At 38.9% G+C, this 22,385-nt stretch overlaps 1 pseudogene; it reads left to right on the top strand.

The window, feature by feature from the left end:
* Window positions 1-20,271: 20,271 nt before the first annotated feature.
* On the top strand, window positions 20,272-21,080 carry LOC133253416 (high mobility group protein B1-like; annotated as a pseudogene).
* The last annotated feature ends 1,305 nt before the right edge of the window (window positions 21,081-22,385 follow it).

Below are 22,385 nucleotides of genomic sequence, written 5' to 3'. Positions count from 1 at the left end.
GAAAGACTAGAGATCTCTTCAAGAAAATTAGAGATACCAAGGGAACATGTCATGCAAAGATGGGCTTGATAAAGGACAGAAATGGTATGGACCTAGCAGAAGCAGAAGATATTAAGAAGAGGTGGCAAGAAGACACAGAAGAACTGTACAAAAAAGATCTTCATGACCAAGATAATCACGATGGTGTGATCACTCACCTAGAGCCAGACATCCTGGAATGTGAAGCCAAGTGGGCCTTAGAAAGCATCACTATGAACAAAACTAGTGGAGGTGATGGAATTCCAGTTGAGCTATTTCAAATCCTAAAAGATGATGCTGTGAAAGTGTTGCACTCAATATGCCAGCAAATTTGGAAAACTCAGCAGTGGCCACAGGACTGGAAAAGGTCAGTTTTCATTCAAATCCCAAAAAAGGCAATGCCAAAGAATGCTCAAACTACTGCACTGTTGCACTCATCTCACACGCTAGTAAAGTAATGCTCAAAATTCTGCAAGCCAGGCTTCAGCAATACGTGAACTGTGACCTTCCAGATGTTCAAGCTGGTTTTAGAAAAGGAAGAGGAACCAGAGATCAAATTGCCAACATCCACTGGATCATGGAAAAAGCAAGAGAGTTCCAGAAAAACATCTATTTCTGCTTGATTGACTATGCCAAAGCCTTTGACTGTGTGGATCACAATAAACTGTGGAAAATTCTGAAAGAGATGGGAATACCAGACCACCTGATCTGCCTCTTGAGAAATCTGTATGCAGGTCAGGAAGCAACAGTTAGAACTGGACATGGATCAGCAGACTGGTTCCAAATAGGAAAAGGAGTACCTCAAGGCTGTATACTGTCACCCTGCTTATTTAACTTCTATGCAGAGTACATCATGAGAAACGCTGGACTAGAAGAAGTACAAGCTGGAATCAAGATTGCTGGGAGACATATCAATAACCTCAGATATGCAGATGACATCACCCTTATGGCAGACAGTGAAGAGGAACTAAAAAGCCTCTTGATGAAAGTGAAAGAGGAAAGTGAAATTTCCATTCTATTCAGTAACTCTTTAATCCAATCTTCTGCCGATGGGTGGGGCTGTGTTTCCACCCTGTAGTTTGACCTGAGGCCAAACTATGGTAGGGGTAATGTCAACCTTCTCCAAAAGGACTTATGCCAGCATGCTGGGCCTTCTAGGACTGCTACAGTCAGTGCCTCTAATCCCAAGGCAGGTCACTGTTGACCAAACTTCTGCCAGAGATGCCCAAACACTCACAGACAAGTCTGGCTCAGTCTCTTGGGGAGGTCACTGCTCCTTTCTCCTGGGTCCTGGTGCACACAAGGTTTTGGTTAGCCCTTCAACAGTCTCTGTTTCCCCCATCCTGTGGAAGTTCTATAATCAAATCCCACTGACCTTCAAAGTCAGATTCCCTGGGGATTCTCAATCCCTTTGCTGGATTCCAAGGTTGGAAAGTGAGGTTATGGCAGAAAGTGAAGAAGAACTAAATAATCTCTTGATGAAATTCAAAGAGGACAGTGAAAAAGTTGGCTTAAAGCTCAACATTCAGAAACTTAATATCATGGCATCCAGTCCCATCACCACATGGCAAATAGATGGGGAAACAGTGGAAACAGTGGCAGATTTTATTTTGGGGGCTCCAAAATCGCTGCAAATGGTGACTGCAGCCATGAAATTAAAAGATGCTTACTCCTTGGAAGGAAAATTATGACCAACCTGCTGCTGCTGCTGCTGCTAAGTCGCTTCAGTCATGTCCGACTCTGTGTGACCCCATAGACGGCAGCCCATCAGGCTCCCCTGTCCCTGGAATTCTCCAGGCAAGAACACTGGAGTGGGTTGCCATTTCTTTCTCCAATGCATGAAAGTGAAAAGTGAAAGTGAAGTCACTCAGTCCTGTCTGACTCTTAGCGACCCCATGAACTGCAGCCTATCAGGCTCCTCCATCCATGGGATTTTCCAGGCAAGAGTACTGGAGTGGGGTGCCATTGCCTTCTCTGATGACCAACCTAGACAGCATATTAAAAAGAAGAAACATTACTTTGCCAACAAAGGTCCATCTAGTCAAAGCTATGGTTTTTCCAGTAGTCATGTATGGATGTGAGAGTTGTACTATAAAGAAAGCTAAGCACTGAAGAATTGATGCTTTTGAACTGTGGTGTTGGAGAAGACTCTTGAGAGTCCCTTGGACTGCAAGGAGATCCAACCAGTCCATCCTAAAGGAGATCAGTCCTAGGTGCTCACTGGAAGGACTGATGCTGAAGCTGAAACTCCAATAATTTGGCCACCTGATGTGAAGAGCTGACTCATTTGAAAAGACCCTGATCCTGGGAAAGATTGAAGGTGGGAGGAGAAGAGGATGGCAGAGGATGAAATTGTTGGATGGCATCACCGACTCAATGGACATGAGTTTGAATAAACTCTGGGAGTTGGTGATGGACAGGGAAGCCTAGCATGCTGCAGTCCATGGGGTCACAAAGAGGTGGACACGACTGAGTGACTGAACTGAACTGAAGGTTAGGAAATCTATTGTGGGGCCTAGAACTTTCACTACAGTGTAAGAACTTCTTTGGCATAATTTTTCTCCAGTTTGTGGATTGCCCACCCAGAAGCTCCATAGTGGGGCTAATGTCGACCTTCTCCGAGAGGATTTATGCCACATGCCACGCCTCCCACAGCTACTGCTGGCAGAGCCCCCGTACCCATGATAGGCCACTGCTCACCTGTGCCTCACAGAAGACCCTCAAACTCTCAAAAGCAGATCTGCCTCGTCTCTTGCATAGGTCACTGCTCCTGTCCTTGCTGGTGCTCTTTCCTCCTCCCCCTCCTCTTTCCATCCATTTTGGAATATACCTACATTTTTATTTGAAAAGGAACTCTTTATTGTTTGTTGTTGTTTGTGTCACAAGTACCTTAAACTTTCCAGGTCCAAAATGAACTCCACATTTTCGTCTCCTGTCTACCAAACAATACTATTCCCCTATCCCAAACTCCATCTACAGAGCATCCTGGGTGAGAAGACTCTATCATCTATTATCTATCTGACTTTTCCTCACCAGATTACCCGCCTCCAACATCCAATCAATGAACAAGTCTTTTCTAGGAGGAACTGAGGATATGGATAACAGACACAGAAACTTAAGGTTTTCATTTCTTTTACTGATCAAAGTTGTAAAAATGAAAGTTATTATTATATTTGATGAAAATTCTTGAGAATAGTAACTCAGAACTGACATGGCTATTGTTCTTCACAATAAGATAAGGAGGAAAAAATCATATTGACATTTTGAGCAGAGCTATTTTTTTAAAAAGCACTTTCAGAAAACTAATATATGTTTCTGTGTGCCCTAAGGGATTGATCTCCAAGACACTCAAACAGTTCATGCTACTCAATGTAAAAACAAAAAACAACCCAATCCAAAAAAAAAAGGGCAGAAGATCTAAATAGACATTTCTCTGAAGAAAACATACAGATGGTCAAAAAAGCACATGAAAAGATGTTCAACACCACTAATAATTAGAGAAATGTAAATCAAAACTACAATGAGATATCACCTCACACTGGTCAGAACAGCCATCATCAAATAGTCTACAAACAATAAATGCTGGAGAGGGTGTGAAGAAAAAGAAACCTTTCTACACTGTTGGTGGGAATGTAAATTGGTGCAGCCACTATAGAGAATAGTATGGAGGTTCTTAAAAATTTTAAAACAAAACTAAATATAGTTCAGTGATCGCACTCTTGGGATTACCAAAGGGGAAAGTTGGGGGGATGGATATATTAGGAGTTTGGGATTTACATATACATAATACTATATATAGAGAATCCCAGGAACCGGGGAGCCTGGTGGGCTGCCGTCTGTGGGGTCGCACCGAGTCGGACACGACTTCAGCGACTTAGCAGCAGCAGCAGCATATATATAAAATAGGTAAACAACAAGGGCCTCCTGTATAGCACAGAGAACTCTACTCAATATTCTGTGATAACCTATATGTGAAAAGAATGGATATTTGTATATATATAACTGATCACTTTGTTGTATACCTGAAACTAACACAACATTGTAAATTAACTATAATATAAAATAAACATATTAAAAAAAGCACTTCTGGAAAACTAGTATGACATATATCTCTGTGTGCTCTAATTCTTGATATGAAATTAATTACAATCCTCATTTTAACGTTTATCAAAGTACTCTAAGATATTCAACTCTTAACTAAATAATCTGTTTCTTTATTTTTTGTTTATTTGATTTCCAAGGAATATAACTCTTAAACTTGAAGCCTATGATAATCACAAAACTTATTTGTATGTAAAATTGGGTTTGTTCACTTCATCACAGAGTATTTTCACATGGTAAATTTTGTTTTGATAGTCTTCAGAAATATTTGTTATAAGAAGTCATAAATTACAAAAAATATACATTTGTCAGGAAAAAAATTAATTTTTTTTTTACTGTAAATGAATTCACCAACCATGACGGTAATTTGTGGAGATAACCAATCCCTCTGAAAATGAACTTAAGAGCCTTGGGATAACTAACCCTCAATTGTAGTATATTGCATATGTTCTCTTATTAAACAAGAAGTATTTTTCCTGGTCTGTCTTACAGCTGCAAAAAATTAAAATCCTCAGATAGATTTTCGCCAAAAAGAGTTCTACGTTTGATTCTTCCATAAGCTTGCACAGTAGCTCAGACATATGCATGGAGTCATGGCCTGTGGACAAAAGCCTGTTTGAAGTAAAGAGTATAAATATGTCTTATTTTTTTTCATACTGTTCCCTTTATCTAGAACAACATCCCCCTAACACTTCTATCTGGCAACCTCCTATCAGCCATTCAACTGTGTGTGTCAGTGTATATCTGTGAGTGTTTGTTCTATTGTCTTTCTTTCTCTCCAGGTAGGACCTACTGCTATTTCTTTCATGTTAAGCTAGTACTTAGATCATTTTTCAACTATAGCACTCCACACATTATATATGTTATTTCTTTGTAGGCCTTTCTATCAAACTAATCCACAAGAATTTTATGGAAGATCCATGTCTTATCATTTTTGGAACCTTAAGGTAAAGCAGAGGAATTAGAGTATAATAGACGTCTAGCTAATAGTCACTGAACTGAAGAAGACTGAATAATTACAGTGGAGTCAAATTATAGAGAGTTTTGAGTCAGGGAGAGGAATTTTGACTTGATGGGGTAGGCTTGGGGGAGCTATTGTGGGAACGAAAGTTTTATAGGATAATAATTCATCTCCCAAACTCCTTCATTGGATCTACCTAATTTGAGAAGTACATAAGTGGTGATTAAAATAAGGTATTATATTTATACCCTAAGCATGAGGATATTTAATAAAACTAGAATGACTAATGCAGCCCAGATTTGTGGCCAAAAATGTTGAGGCTAGTTCTTCTCTGAACTGAACTGATCTACCCAGTCACAGGAGGGGTAGAAGGGTAAGACGCACTGCCACAACTCCATACCCTAGTGTGCCTGCCGCATGGGAGTCAAAAACAGAAGTGAGGAAGTCATTCACAGCAATATATGTCTCAGAAATAACAAGAGCAAGAAGCAGGTCATGTACGAGGGATGATTTTTAATACCTTATCCTCTCCTAACAGAGGAAGTTGGTCCAGTAATTTGTTTTTCCTGCTATCTATCCAGCTGGGTTACTTTTCCATAAAGTGGACTGAGGGAGAGGTGTTGTCTCCCCTCTGAAAACTACTGTCTCCTTGAAGGCACAGGAACAAGTCTTCATGAAAAGAGGAGAAGGGGAACAAGGGTTCCCTTCTGTATTAGTGCCATCAACTCAACAGGAGAAAGTTTTAGAGCAGCAGCACTGTCCAACAACACCTTCTGCCCTACTGGAAAGAAATATTTATATTTATGCTGCCCAATATGGTAGCCACTGAGCACGTGTGGCTATTGAATACTTGTTAAGTGGCTACATTGAAACCAAATGTTTAACTTTCTTTAATTTAATTAAAATGAGCCACATCTGGCTAATGGTGGCATCCATATGAAAGAGTGCAAGCCTCTAAGAACAGTTCTCAGGTTATTCTGACGGTAATAAGCAGAACAGGCTTAAGGCAGAGGCACTTAGGACAGGAGACAGATTAGTAAAATGTACCATTCACTTGGCACTTTCTGTATGCTGGTCATTGTTTCTGTTGCTAATAGTTTAATGTGGATTATGGATTAAATCATTTAATCTTCACAAAAACACAATGCAGTCAATAACTTTATTATTTCCCTCTTTCACAGATAAGAAAACAGTACCCAAAAATCACAGCTGATGAATGGCAGATGTAAAATTTGGACCCTGAAAGTCTGGTTCTGCCTGGGAGAGAAACCACATAGATTGTGGCAGTAACGCAAATGACAGGAGGAAAAAGAAGAGGTAAAGTCAAGATTTTGAAAGAATTAATAGGATATAGCAAATGAGAAAAATGGGTCTACAATCATACCATCACCAACGACATGTTTCACTTCCTATTAGGCTCACAGCAAGATTAAGGTAACATTATGGTCTATTGTCACATCTGAAAAATGCTTTGAGAACAAAAAGTCCCATTAGAGAACTAAGTCACTCTATTTCCAGAGACGTAATAGATAACAATCTAATGATACCAGAGTAGATAAGACTATTACAAACTGAAGAAAGAGAACATGAAAACTGTGCTCTGTAGAATTCACCAGTAAGTAATGAGATCATTACCCAGCAGTATTTCAAGGGTTACAATAGCAAGGTTTCTCTCCATTTATTATGGAGAATTAGAGAATAAATCTCCAAATTTTAAAATGAAAGAGGACCCTAGACATGATCTTATCCAATCCCTTCATTTAACCGGTTAAAAAATTATAGAAAAGAGATTTTTATATACTAGAAAAGAGATTTTTTTGAGACACCTGAGCACAGCCTGGGCATTAGATAAAATTAAAAAATCATTGGGGCAATTTTATTACACATTAAAAATGGTACTGCTATTATGTGCTTTTGTGTTTTTTTAAGTTAAATGTATTAGAGTTATGTACCAAAGTTCTTAAATATATGTGGCAGTAGTGGGGAGTAATAGGTGAAATAATATTGATAAAATGTTGACAACTGATTAAGATAGATGTTAGACATACAGGAGATTATTAAATTGTCTCTCTGCTTTTGTACATATGTGAAATTTTCCATAATAACATTTTTAACTACAACCTTAAAAAGCCACAAAGAGATAGTTTTTAAAAGGCACAATAACATTTAACAAAATATTCAACTTCTTTTGTAGTAAAAGAATTAGAAATGCTGATATACCATTTAGAAATTATACGGTTGGCAAATATTTGAAAGCTTGGCAGCAGTCTTTTGGGAGGACTATGGGGAAGCAAACACTCTTATGTTGCTGATGGTAACACAGGCTGAACTGTGTTCACCAAAAAGCATGTTCAAGTCCTAAATCCCAGTACTTGCAAATGTGACCTTATTTGGAAATAGGATTTTTATAAGTGTACTTAAGTGAAAATGAGGTCACGCTGTCCTTATAAGAAGGGAATCTGACACAGATGCATATACACAGAGGAAAGTATGTCATGTGAACATAGAGGCAGAGGTTGGAGTGACAAAAATACAAGCCAAGAAATACCAGGAATTGCCAGCAACCCACCAAAAGCTAGGACAAGGCAAGGAAGGATCCTCTCTTAGACTCTTTATAGAGAGCGTAGGCCTGTTATCACCTCAGTTTGAGACTTCTCTAAACTGGTGAGGAACTTCTGGGATGGTTGTATAAGGAGCTTCATAGATTCATAACTATAAATAACTAATGAAAAGTATTTTAAAAACAACCATCTCTGGAATTGTCCTAAAGGCATATGGAAATGAAGAAACCTTTACTCAAGAAGAGCTACTAAAACTTGGCAAAAAAAAAATGGGGAGAGTCTGTGGTATTTACAGCATACCTGCTCCCTCCCCACCACCAGAACCTCCAACTTATTAGCTCAGCAGTCTCAGTGGGTGTGGCCAAGACGCAAAGCTTTCTGCTACCTCAGCTGCCAATCAAGAAATACAGTTTCTTACCTACTGGGGCAGGTCATCAACATTTTTCATACCTTCCAACTCTAAATTTAGTCCAAGAAGCTAAATTCCTGGTGAATGTAGCCAAAAGGTCAATAGATCCCTTCCGCCACCCAGCACCCAGGATAGAAAGGAAAGAAGCTATTCACAAGAACAGAAAGGTCTAAAATTCTCCCCAAATAAACTGAAATAATTTATTTGAAACAGAGGGCAGAGAAGTTCAAACCTCAGAATGCTCTCAAAAACAATAGCTCCTTTTAATTAACAGCAACAAACCATAGGCCAACTAGTTCACCAGAGAGAAACAGGGAAAAAGCTAAGAGCCCTCCTGAGGTTAGAATAAACCTCAGAGACGGACCTCTAAATCTCCCCTGCTCAAATTTAATTAGATCAGAGTGTAGGGCAATTTATACCCCACAGCACTGTCTAAAGAACAGAGCAATCATCTGGCAATTAGTGGGGCTCAATAGCTTGCTGTGATTAAAAAAAAAAAAAAAATGAGGCCAAAAGCTTAGCAGTGAAAGAGAAAGTCCCAGAGTGACTGTGCTGCTGGCTATTAGTCGCTCAGAAAAAGTCAAAAAGTTAGTTAGTGGTATCCGACTCTTTGCAACCCCATCGACTATAACCCACCAGGCTCCTCTACCCATGGAATTCTCCAGGCAAGAATACTGGAGTGGGTAACCATTCCCTTCTCCAGGGGATCTTCCAGACCCAGGGATGAAACCCAGGTCTCCTGCATTACAGGCAGATTCTTTATCATCTGAGCCACCAGGGAAGCCAGAGTGACTGTGCACACATCCAACCCTGTACTCAACAAGAAGCAAAACCAAAAGCTTCCCACTATAGGAGATATATAACTCACTAACATTATCTAGCCAAGTAATTAAACAAATAAACAAGCAAACAACAGAAATAAGACCCAGATGCAGTGGAGAATCAGAAGCTAGGGTGGTCCATCAACAAAAAATTATGGGACATGCAAAGAAACAGAAAAGACTAACCCATACACAAGAGAAACAAACAGCTGAAAAGTCTGTGAGACAACTCAGATGTCAAATTTAACAAAGACATCAAAGTCTCCTTTGTAAATATGTTCTAAGAACAGAAGACAATCATACTTCAAGATATAAATGAAGCTATGATGAAAATATCTCATTAAATAGAGAAGATAAAGAGATAGAAATTATTTCAAAAAATTAAAAAGAGCCAAATACAAATTCTGGCATTGAAAATACAATAACTGAATGAAAAATTCACTAAAGAGGCTCAACAGTAGATTTGGATGGCAGAAGAAAAATCAGAAAAACTGAAGATATGTTGATAGAGAATACACAATTCAAAAAACAAGAAGAAAAATGAACAAAGCTTCATAATAAAAACATTCAATAAACAAGGAACAGAAGTAAACTAACTCAACACAATAAAGGCTATGTAAGAAAATCCCATAGCTAACATCACACTCAGTGGCAAAAGACTGAAAGTTTTTTCTATGAGATGACAAGAATGCCTGCTTTTACATCTAATTTGGAAAGGAAAAACTAAAATTATTACTGGTCATGGATAACATGATCTTGGATGTAGAAAAACCTAAGTGCTCCCCACAAAAAAAGAAAAAGCCTGTCAGAATAAATAAATTCAGTAAAGCTGCAGGATATAAAATCGACACAACAAGAATCAGTTGTGTTTCTATACAATAACAATGAATCATCCACTGGGGATCATTTTGCAATGTATAAAATTACCAAATCACTATTTTGTATACTTAAAATTAATATACTAAGTCAATTATACTTCAATTAAAAATCATAATAAATAAATAAGCAATTAAACATCCAAAAAGAAAATTAAGAAAACAATTTTATTTACAATACCATTAATAAGAATAAATTTAGGAATAAATCTGAACAAGGAGGTGAAAGATTTGTATTGAAAACTACAAAACACTGCTGAAAGAAAATAAAGAATACACAAATAAATAGACAACCCATGCTCATGGATTATAAGATTTAACATTGTTAAGATGTCAACACTGAGAATTTCCTGGCAGTCCAGTGGTTAAGACTGCGCTTTCACTGCCAAGGACCTGGATTCAATCCTTGGTCCAGGAGCTAAGATTCCACAAGCTGCGTAGTGTGTGTCCAAAAAAAAAAAAAAAAAGTCAATACTACCCAAAGCTATATACAGATTTAGCAATCAAAATCCCAGTGTTTGGTCTGTGTTTTGTTTTTGGTTTTTTTTTGCAGAAATAGAAAAATCCATCCTAAAATTTATGTGAAATCTCAAGAGATCTCAAATAGCCAAAATAATCTTAATAAAGAAAAAAGTTAAAAGTTTCATGCTTCCTGATTTCAACACTTATCACAAAGCTGTAGTAATCAAAACAGGGTGGTAATGCCATAAAGACAGGCATATAAAACAATGGAATAAAACAGAAAGACCTCCACAAATATGGTCAAATGATTTTTGATAAGGGTACCAAGACCATTCAATAGGAAAAGGACAGTCTTTCAATAAATGTTATTGGGAACACTGGATATCCACATGCAAAAGAGTGAAATTGAATCTTTATCTTACACAATATATCAAACAATTCAAAATGAAAAAATTTTAAATATAAGACCTAGAAGCATAAAACTCTTAGAATAAAACACAGGGGAAAAACTTCATGACGTTGGATTTGGCAATGATTTCCTGGTTGTGACACCAAAAGCAAAGGTAAAAAAAGAAAAAGCAGTAAACTGAACTACATCAAAATTTAAAACTGTTATGCATCACAGTACACAATCAATGAAGTGAAAAGGTAACTCATGGAAAGGAAAAAATATTTGTAAATCTATATCTGATGAGGGGTTCATATCCAGTTTATAAACCGCTCTTACAATTCGGCAACAACAACAACAACAAAAAAAACACACCAATGCAAAAGTGGACAAAAGACTTGAATAAACATTTCTCCAAAAACGATATATTAGCACACAAAAAGATGCTTAATATCTCTTGACTAGGGAAATGCAAATCAAAAGCACAATGAAAGATCATCTCACACCCAATAAACTAATGAAAAAAATGGTAAATAAAATATGCTATTGACAGATCAGAAGGAAGAAACAGACAATTCAATAGTAAAAGTTGAATATTTAATTATTCCATTTACAATCATGGGTAGAACATCAGTTTAATATTGAATCAAGTAAAGATCATTCATGGAGAGCAAAACCATTGGGCGAATTTTGTTGGAAAATAAAAGACATGGTCTCAAAAAAACTACCCATATCAGTTCAGTTCAGTTCAGTTGCTCAGTCATGTCCAACTGTTTGTGACCTCATGAATTGTAGCACGCCAGGCCTCCCTGTCAATCACCAACTCCCAGAGTTCACTCACTCTCAGGTCCATTGAGTCGGTGATGCCATCCAGCCATCTCATCCTCTGCCATCCCCTTCTCCTCCCGCCCCCAATCCCTCCCAGCATCAGAGTCTTTTCCAATGACTCAACTCTTCCCATGAGGTGGCCAAAGTATTGGAGTTTCAGCTTTAGCATCAGTCCCTGCAAAGAAAACCCAGGACTGATCTCCTTTAGAATGGACTGGTTGGATCTCCTTGAAGTCCAAGGGACTCTCAAGAGTCTTTTCCAACACCACAGTTCAAAAGCATCAATTTTGGTGCTCAGCTTTCTTCACAGTCCAACTCTCACATCCATACATGACCATTGGAAAAACCATAGCCTTGACTAGATGGACCTTTGTTGGTAAAGTAATGTCTCTGCTTTTGAGTATGCTATCTAGCGTCAAGGCTGTATATTGTCACCCTGCTTATTTAACTTCTATGCAGAGTACGTCATGAGAAATGCTGGGCTGGAAGAAACGCAAGCTGGAATCAAGATTGCCGGGAGAAATATCAATAACCTCAGATATGCAGATGACACCACCCTTATGGCAGAAAGTGAAGAGGAACTCAAAAGCCTCTTGATAAAAGTGAACAAGGAGAGTGAAAAAGTTGGCTTAAAGCTCAATATTCAGAAAACTAAGGTCATGGCATCTGGTCCCAACACTTCATGGGAAACAGATGGGGTAACAGTGGAAACAGTGTCAGACTTTATTTTTCTGGGCTCCAAAATCACTGCAGATGGTGACTGCAGCCATGAAATTAAAAGACGCTTACTCCTTGGAAGGAAAGTTATGACCAACCTAGATAGCATATTCAAAAGCAGAGACATTACTTTGCCAACAAAGGTCCGTCTAGTCAAGGCTATGATTTTTCTAGTGGTCATGTATGGATGTGACAGTTGGACTGTGAAGAAAGCTGAGCACCGAAGAATTGATGCTTTTGAACTGTGGTGTTGGAGAAGACTCTTGAGAGTCCCTTGGACTGCAAGGAGTTCCAACCAACCATTCTAAAGGAGATCAGCCCTGGGATCTCTTTGGAAGGAATGATGCTAAAGCTGAAACTCCAATACTTTGGCCACCTCATGCAGAGTTGGCTCGTTGGAAAAGACTCTGATGCTGGGAGGGATTGGGGCCAGGAGGAGAAGGGGACCACAGAGGATGAGATGTCTGGATGGCATCACTGACTCGATGGACGTGAGTTTGAGTGAACTCTGGGAGTTGGTGATGGACAGGGAGGCCTGGCGTGCTGCGATTCATGGGGTCTAAAAGAGTCGGACACGACTGAGGGACTGAACTGAAGTTTGGTCATAACTTTCCTTCCAAGGAGTACGCATCTTTTAATTTCATGGCTGCAATCACCATCTGCAGTGATTTTGGAGCCCCCAAAAATAAAGTCTGACACTGTTTCCACTGTTTCCCCATCTATTTCCCATGAAGTGATGGGACCAGATGCCATGATCTTCGTTTTCTGAATGTTGAGCTTTAAGCCAACTTTTTCACTCTCCTCTTTCACTTTCATCAAGAGGCTTTTTAGTTCCTCTTCACTTTCTTCCATAAGGGTGGTGTCATCCTGGAATGTGAAGTCAAGTGGGCCTTAGAGAGCATCACTACAAACAAAGCTAGTGGAGGTGATGGAATTCCAGTTGAGCTCTTTCAAATCCTGAAAGATGATGTTGTGAAAGTGCTGCACTCAATATGCCAGCAAATTTGGAAAACTCAGCAGTGGCCACAGGACTGGAAAAGGTCAGTTTTCATTCCAATCCCAAAGAAAGGCAATGCCAAAGAATGCTCAAACTAATGCACAATTTCACTCATCTCACACGCTAGTAAAGTAATGCTCAAAATTCTCCAAGCCAGGCTTCAGTAATATGTGAACTGTGAACTTCCAGATGTTCATGCTGGTTTTAGAAAAGGCAGACGAACCAGAGATCAAATTGCCAACATCCACTGGATCATGGAAAAAGCAAGAGAATTCCAGAAAAACATCTATTTCTGCTTTATTGACTATGCCAAAGCCTTTGACTGTGTGGATCACAATAAACTGTGGAAAATTCTGAAAGAGATGGGAATACCAGACCACCTGACCTTCCTCTTGAGAAATCTGTATGCAGGTCAGGAAGCAAGACAGAACTGGACATGGGACAACAGACTGGTTCCAAATAGGAAAAGGAATACGTCAAGGCTGTATATTGTCACCCTGCTTATTTAACTTACATGCATAGTATATCATGAGAAACTCTGGGCTGGAAGAAGCACAAGCTGGAATCAAGATTGCTGGAATATTACCTATTAATTAAAAAGGAAAAACTATACCTTTACAGTGGAGAAATCTAGAGGACACCACAAATAATTGTGTTATTATTTGGTCACAATAACACAAACAATGAGATAATAACATGTGCCTTCTAATGGGATGCAATAAAAGGTATATGATATCATCTATGTAATAATCTTGCCTGCAAAATTATTAGCTGAAATTTAGTATTCAAAAATAATCAGAATAATTTCAAACTGATACTGTCCACAAAATTATTGGCTTAGACTCTTAAAAATTATCAATATTATAAAATAAATTAAAAGAAATAAAAGAAACATGACACTAAATGCAATGCATTTTGTTTATTGAGATTCTATATTGAAAGGGAAAAAAACTCAAAGGACATATTTGGAACACCTAGGAAAGTGAGTATAGATAATATTTCTGTATCAGTGTTAAATATCTTGACAAATAAAGTAGGTGGTTATGAAATTATGAAAGAGAATGTCTTTGTAGGTAAGAAATGACAGCATATTTAAGCATGTTATATCCACAACTTACTTTCAAACAGTTGAGAAAAAAAATTTAAACACACATAAACACATATGTAGATAGATAAATTGAACAAATGGGACAAAATGTTATCTGCTGGTAAACCTACAGGGATATATAAATGTTTGTTATATTTTTCTGAAGGTCTGGAATTTTTTCAAATAGATATAAGGTGAGAGCAGAAGGAATGAAAAGCTTAGAGAAAAAGGGATGTTTTCCAAAGCACAAAACCCCAGTGCAAGGGTCAGCATTAGCATAAGCTCTTTTGCTTTCCAGCCCAGGAATATACTCATTGTACCACTGCTGCTGCTGCTGCTAAGTCACTTCAGTCATGTCTGACTCTGTGCGACCCCATAGACGGCAGCCCACCAGGCTCCCCCGTCCCTGGGATTCTCCAGGCAAAATCACTAAGTTCTCTAAACAACCACATTTTATAGTTCTTTTAAACTCCACTGTGCATTTTACATTGTGAGTTTTTAATCACAAACTGGCAGAATCAAGTAAAATGGCAAATTTGTGAACTTAATGTTTCCAGTGTAAGCACAGAAACAAGACTTTAAATTTCAAGCTAGCTAGTAAACTTCCATGCTCAAATACTTTGAATACCACCCAGATAAAGTTTTCATCTTTCAACCGAACTTATAACAAAATCCTTCTTTTCATGCCAATTACTGAGGTTTCTGGATAGGAATGAATGTCCACACAAATGAAGCATGGAAAAAGAAAAGATTTCCTTAATGCTGAAATTATATAGATATCTAAAAATATACATTGAATAGCAACATGAACTCCTTCTGGAGAGATGTCATATCTTATCTCCTTGGTCCCAATGCAGAACCTGGTACAACACACTGTTTATTTACAGTAAAAATCTCATTTCACCATTATTTGATAATGAATCTTTTAGTATTCATAGTAAAGAAGTTTCCATTATGTCAATGTGGGACACAGGAGGACATGTAATACATGACATCACTATTGTATGCCATCATCAGCGTGTTTGTCCTACATTCAAAAAATACACCAGCTTGCCTCTACCTAAATGTACATGTAATGTTGCTTTACTAGAGCATGCTTGGCGCTTGTCTTAGGTAAAATACATATGAATAGATCTTCTTCAGGCCTGTGGGATCACTGCTTTTCAAGTATTTAACCACCCTGATTTTTGCTTGTCATGACCACGCCTTTTGTTAATCACTGTTATCTGGTCATCATTGCTTTCTCTCTTACAGTTCAGTTCAGTTGCTCAGTCATGTCCAACTCTTTGCAACCACATGGGCTGCAGCACACCAGGCTTCCTGTCCATCACCAACTCCCAGAGCTTGCTCAAACTCATGTCCATTGAGTCAGTGATGCCATCCAGCCATCTCATTTGCTGTTGGCCCCTTCTCCTCCTGCCTTCAATCTTTCCCAGAATCAGGGTCTTTTCCAATGAGTCAGTTCTTCGCACCAGGGGGCCACAGAATTGGATTTTCAGCTTCAGCATCAGTCCTTCCAATAAATATTCAGGACTGATCTCCTTTAGAATGGTCTGGTTGGATCTCCTTGCAGTCCAAGGGACTTTCAAGAGTCTTCTCCAACACCACAGTTCAGAAGCATCAATTCTTCGGCGCTCAGTTTTCTTTATAATTCAACTCTCACATCCATACCTGACTACTGGAAAAACCATAGCTTAGACTATATGGACCTTTGCTGGTAAAGTAATGTCTCTGGTTTTTAATATGCAGTCTAGATTTGTCATAGATTTTCTTCCAAGGAGCAAGCATATTTTAATTTAATGGCTGCAGTAACCATCTGCAGTGATTTTGGAGGCCAAGAAAAAAAAATCTATCACTGTTTCCTCTGTTTCCCCATTTATTTGCCATGAAGTGATGGGACGAGATGCCATGATCTTAGTTTTCTGAATGTTGAGCTTTAAGCCAACTTTTTCACTCTCCTCTTTCACTTTCATCAAGACACTCTTTAGTTCCTCTTCACTTTCTGTCATAAGGGTGGTGTCATCTGCATATCTGAGGTTATTGATATTTCCCCCTGCAGTCATTGATTCAAGCTTGTGCTTCATCCAGTCCAGCATTTCACATGATGTACTCTGCATATAAGTTAAATAAGCAAGGTGACAGTATACAGCCTTGACGAACTCTTTTCCCAATTTGGAACTAGTCTGTTGTTCCATGTCTGGTTCTAAGTGTTGCTTCTTAACCTGCATACAGATTTCTCAGAATGTAGGTAAGGTGGTCTGGTATTCCCATCTCTTTAAAAATTTTCCACAGTTTGTTGTGATCCACACAGACAAAGGCTTTAGTGTAGTCAATGAAGCAGAAGTCCTCTATTCTTTCTCCTAATCTATCTTTTCTTTCTTCTACCACTACTTTCAGCCTCTTTTCTGTTTTTCTTTTTCCTTGTGCCCAGCCTACCTTGATCCTTCCTTCTTCCATTCTTTGCTCAATGAAACCATATTCCTTCACATCAAGAAATTGGATGAACTTGACCTCACCTCTGGTAGGCTGCAGTCCATGGGGTCACGAAGAGTCAGACACAACTGACACGACTTAACAGCATATGTATGTAAATCCATAAATATACATATAAACCTTATCCCTCTCTGTTGCCTGGATATGAGCTGAATTGTGCCCCCTCCCCCAATTCATATGTTGAAGTCCTAACCCCCAGTCCTCACAAGGTGACTGTATTTAGACAGAATCTTTAAATAAGCAATTAAGTTAAAATGAGGTCATTAGCATGGGCCCTAAGCCAGTATGACTGGTAGTTTTATAAGAAGAAGAAATTAGGACATAGACACACAGAGAAAGACCTTGGGAAAACATAGCAGGGAAAGACAGCTTCCTAAAAGCCAAGCAGAGAAGTTTCCAAAGAAACTAACCCTGCCAACATCTTGACTCACACTTCCAGCTTCCAGGACTGTAAGAAATAAACTTATGTTGTTTAAGTCACAAAGTTTGTGGTACTTTGTTAATGGAGCCCTAGTAAACTAATGTACTTCCCAATCCTAACCCACAATAATCTCACTATGCTGTCAGTGTATAGCTAAATTGGCTCACACGTTAGCCTTGTTCATTCTCGGGGCTTCCATGGTGCTCAGACAGTAAAGAATCTGCCTGAAATGCAGGAGACCTGGGTTCAATCCCTGGGTTGGGAAGATTCTCCGGAGAAGGGAATGGCTACCCACTCCAGTATTAGCCTCATTTTATCATTATAGTCCTAGATCTCCGTTCTGAGATTGAGTCCCAGATACATGGGACTGGGTATTTGACCCAATCTTTGTGTAAGCAGTTATCTATCCAGTACCTTTGGATGGGCACCAGAAATTCTATCTTCCCACCCCTAATATTGTTCTCTAGCTCTGCTACTTTCTTTTTTTTTTTTTTTTAGTATTTTTTTTTTAATTTTATTTTATTTTTCAACTTTACATAATTGTATTAGTTTTGCCAAATATCAAAATGAATCCATCACAGGTATACATGTGTACTTTCTTTGTGTTAAAACAAGGGTTTAAAGCAAATATTACCTAACAAAAAAGAACAAGTCATTTAGGACATTTTAGCTTGACTAGCAGAGAAGGCAATAGCAACCCACTCCAGTACTCTTGCCTGGAGAATCCTAGGGACGGAGGAGCCTGGTAGGCTGCAGTCCATGGGGTCGCTGAGTCAGACACCACTGAGCAACTTCACTTTCACTTTTCGCTTCATGCATTGGAGAAGGAAATGGCAACCCACTCCAGTGTTCTTGCCTGGAGAATTCCAAGGACAGCAGAGCCTGGTAGGCTGCCATCTATGGGGTTGCACAGAGTCGGACATGACTGATGCGACTTAGTAGCAGCAGCAGCTCGACTAGAATTAGTCTATCAGAGAGTAAGAGAAATAGAACCTGTGGGCCAAATCCAGCCAAATACAACCTGTGGGCCAAATCCAAATCCAACCTGTGCTTTGTAAATAAAGTTTTATTCATAGACACTCATTCATATACATACTATATATGGTTGATTTTACACTACAATAGCAGAATTGAATAATAGAAAAAGAAACCATATGGCCCACAAAGCCTAAAATATTTACAGTCTAGTCCTTTACAGAAAAAGTTTGCAGGCTCCTGATCTAGACAAGTATAAGCTCCCCTGGTCAGAGGACAGAGAACTTGTTTTGGAATGGGTGATACCTTGGCAATATTTCTCTATAAGCGAACCAGCTGAGGATTTCCCTATGAGTGGAGTAGTAGCAGACCCACTCTGTGATTAGTACATTTTGTCCCAGCTTTTATGGTCTTTTCATCTTCTTAATATAAAGTGTTTCAGAAAGATTTATTTCTGCCTTTCAGTCTTATCTACCACTGTTTCTTATTCTCTGAAATCAGAGTAAGAGGTGCCCTCTCATCATACTTTGTATTTTCCAATCTATCGCCTGTGTCAACAATGTTTCCTCTACAGAATTACATATCCTTCAAGCCTCATCTTGCAAAGTTCCTCACCGGAAGGCTGATCTACTTTGGAACTCCACAGAACACTTCTTTTAGTTGGAGAAGTGCTGAACTCCACTTTAATGTACATATACTTTTCTCTACTACTGGACTGTGAGCTCTTTTGGGATGGAGAAAAATATCCTGTTCAACGCTGTTTCCTCTATAAGGACTTCATTGTTTTTCAAATAGTAAATGTGCTATCAATGACCATTAAATTGCTAGCCGCATTTCTGCACAGTGACTCACAAAATGCATTCTTCCAACTGCCAGATAGTGGTCTGGAAGTACATCAATACATGTTAAAAACTAAAGTTGGAAACTCAGAAAAGCAATTTAGTAAAATAATGCTTCAAATAACCATACTTTTGGTATACAAGGTAATCAAAAGACAATACATGCTTTAGGAAAGGAAATTATCTTTTTCCAACTAACTTTCATTTCAAAATAGACTGCAAGCTCCCTCATTTAGAAATAGAGTTCAGAACACTTGGAGAGCTTTTGTAAACTTTTGTTTCCTATCTGTCTTGGTTGGGTTACCCAGAAACAGACTCGAGGCAATGTTTTAAGTGCAAGTGGTTTCTTGGGGAAGTAAGAAGAAAACAGTAAGCGAGTTGGGATGTGAAGCAAAGAAGGAATGAAGAGCAACTAGAGGTACACTCAGTGATTGAAGCTTAATTTTACTTCAGCAATTCTGGGAACCAGTGTGAAAATGCTTGAGTTATCCCACCCAAGGAACAAAGGAGCTAGGGTGTCTATACACTTCAATCTGTCTGTAGTTGAGGGCTGCGTTCAAGGGTACAGAAATTCTATTCTGCTAGGTAGGTGAAAAGCACGATCTAGTGGCTAAAGTAAAAAAAAAAAAAAAAAAAATCCTCAGGTAATTAAGTGCTATGAAGTGCAATTGAAGAGAGCTGGTATGCCCTACAGTGGCGATGGCAAGGAGTTATGGGAAGAGTATCAACATCGTCTGTTAGGCTAACTTTGAGTATCTAGTAAATGCTCATGTATTTATTGAACAAGTAACTATTGGGGGCTTCTGTTCACGTCTCCAGCCACCAGGAGGGTGCTGGAGAAGAGTGGTAAGCAAAGGCAGATAATGCAGCCACACTGATACAGCCTTCATTTTAGTGGAGAAAATGGATAATAAATATATAAACCACCAAATAATATAATTACAGACTGGAATAGATAATTTAAAGGAAAGAAACAGGAAGCTATAATAAAGAATAATCAGGGTACAAACAGGTAATGTGGTCAGAAAAGACAGATGTCAAAATAAGGGGCCTATACCAGACTAAAAACTAATCTCCCCATTTCAAAGAAAACTAGTGCAGATTCTTTCTCTCTGGGTAGATGGGAGTTTACAGAGACTTGGGACATTATAATCAAAAGTGAGTCAAATATGACTCCCTGTCTTAGACCACTGGGGCTACTCTAGCAAAATTACCATAGACTGGGTAGTTCAACGCCTCACAGTTCTGGAGACTGGAAAGTCCAAGATCAAAACACTGCTAGATTCAGGGTCTGAGGAGAGCCTGATTCCTGGTTCACAAATGGCCATCCTCTTACAGTGTCCTTATATGGTGGAAGAAGCTAGGGAGCTCTTGGGAGACTCTTTTATAAGGGCATTAATTCCATTCATAAGAGCTCAGTCTTCATGATCCAATCACCTCCCAAAATCCTCTCCTCCAAATACTATCACACTGGAGAGAAGATTTCAACATATGAATTTTGGGGGGACACAATCATTCAGTCTACAGCACTTTCATTCCCCTAAGACCCAGTGGAGAGGGAAAACTATCTCAGACAAGAGGGGAGGGCACGGGGCAACTCTGTGTCTCTAAGAGGAAAAATAATTAAACATGGGCAAAGGAGATCCTAAGAAGCTGAGAGGCAAATGTCATCATACGCATTCTTTGTGCAAACTTGCCAGGAGGAGCACAAGAAGAAGCACCCAGATGCCTCAGTCAGCTTCTCAGAGTTTTCTAAGAAGTGCTCAGAGAAGTGGAAGATCACGTCTGCTGAAGAGAAAGGAAAATTTGAAGACATGGCAAAGGCTGACAAGGCCTGTTATGAAAGAGAAATTAAAACTTACATCCATTCTAAAAGGGATACAAGTTTCAAGAAAGAAGTTCAAGTATCCCAATGCACTCAAGAGGCTTCTTTGGCCTTTTTCTAATTTTGTGCTTAATATTGCCCCAAAATCAAAGGTGGACATCCTAGCCTCTTCACTGGTGATGTTGCAAAGAAACTGGGAGTGATGTGGAATAACACTGCTACAGATGACAAGCAGTCTTATGAGAAGAAGGCTACTAAGCTGAAGGAAAAGTACAAAAAGGATATTACTGCATAGCAGGCTATAAGGAAGCCAGATGCAGCAAAAAAAAAAAAAAAAGGAAGTCATCAAGGCTGAAGAAAGCAAGAAAAAAAGGAAGAGGAGGAAGGTAAGAGGATGAGGAGGAGGAAGAAGATCATAATGAATAAGTTGGTTCTAGTGCAGCTTTTGGAGAAGGCAATGGCCCCCATTCCAGTACTTTGCCTGGAAAATCCCATGGATGGAGGAGCCTGGTAGGCTGCAGTCCATGGGGTCACAAAGAGTCGGACACGACTGAGCGACTTGACTTTCACTTTTCACTTTCATGCATTGGAGAAGGAAATGGCAACCCACTCCAGTGTTCTTGCCTGGAGAATCCCAGGGACGGGAGAGCCTGGTGGCTGCCGTCTATGGGGTCACACAGAGTCGGACATGACTGAAGTGACATAGCAGTAGCAGCAGTGCAGCTTTTATTCTTGTCTATAAAGCATTTAACCTTCCATTGTACAAAACCCACTCCTTTTATAGAAAAAAAAAATTGAAATGTAAAAAAAAGGAAAAGATGAGTGTAATAATATCGATGCAGATAAAGGGAATGTTAAACAAGATTTAATATTACTGAAAGAATATTACTGGGGAAAAAAAGATATAATCCAGCTAGAACAACCAGTTTCCTATAGACGTCCAACACTGTGTCTCTTCAAAAGTCTCTTGAGCAGGTCACAACCATCCTCACTAACCCTAAGTGAAGGGTATAGCCACACTTATGAACTCCTTAAAACCCAAGATCAACTCTGAAATAAATCTAAAAGCTGATCCCAGGTGAATTAGACCCAACTGAACCTGACATCCTGAGACACTAAAGTGTATATAGTAGTTTAAAATGCATCATTATGTCCATCAAATTGAATTAGCATTCTGAAGTTCTATACAACTACACATAAGTTAAGCAGGTAACTATTACTCCTAAGAGATGTATCTTCAGTGAGTAAGCAGTGACTTTTAAACCAGATAAAATACTACTAGTTTGTTGAGAATAATTTTGGTCTTTAAAAATTGTCTTAAGAAATGCAGATGACTTGCTGAAGAAGCATATTCCTCCTTTATTGGGAAAGAGAAAATAGAGACTACTGCAAAGGAAGAACTCAGTGATCTTCTCCTTCTGGCTGGATAAAAATTGAATTTTATTACTAAGAAGGTCAAGATATGCTGAAAACATCAAAATTTCTTCTTTCTCAAAAACAGATTCTGTTACTCTGTGGTTAAAACCCAATTTCTACCTATATCCTCAAAAAGTCCCTTTAATTTCCCCAGTAGGATGGTTAGAAGGTTGGGGACCAGCTGCAAAGTA

This window comes from Bos javanicus, chromosome 8, assembly GCF_032452875.1.
Source record: "Bos javanicus breed banteng chromosome 8, ARS-OSU_banteng_1.0, whole genome shotgun sequence".
In the NCBI taxonomy this organism is placed as follows: domain Eukaryota; kingdom Metazoa; phylum Chordata; class Mammalia; order Artiodactyla; family Bovidae; genus Bos; species Bos javanicus.
Note: the sequence above shows the minus strand (reverse complement) of the source record. Positions and strands in the feature narration are given on the sequence as shown.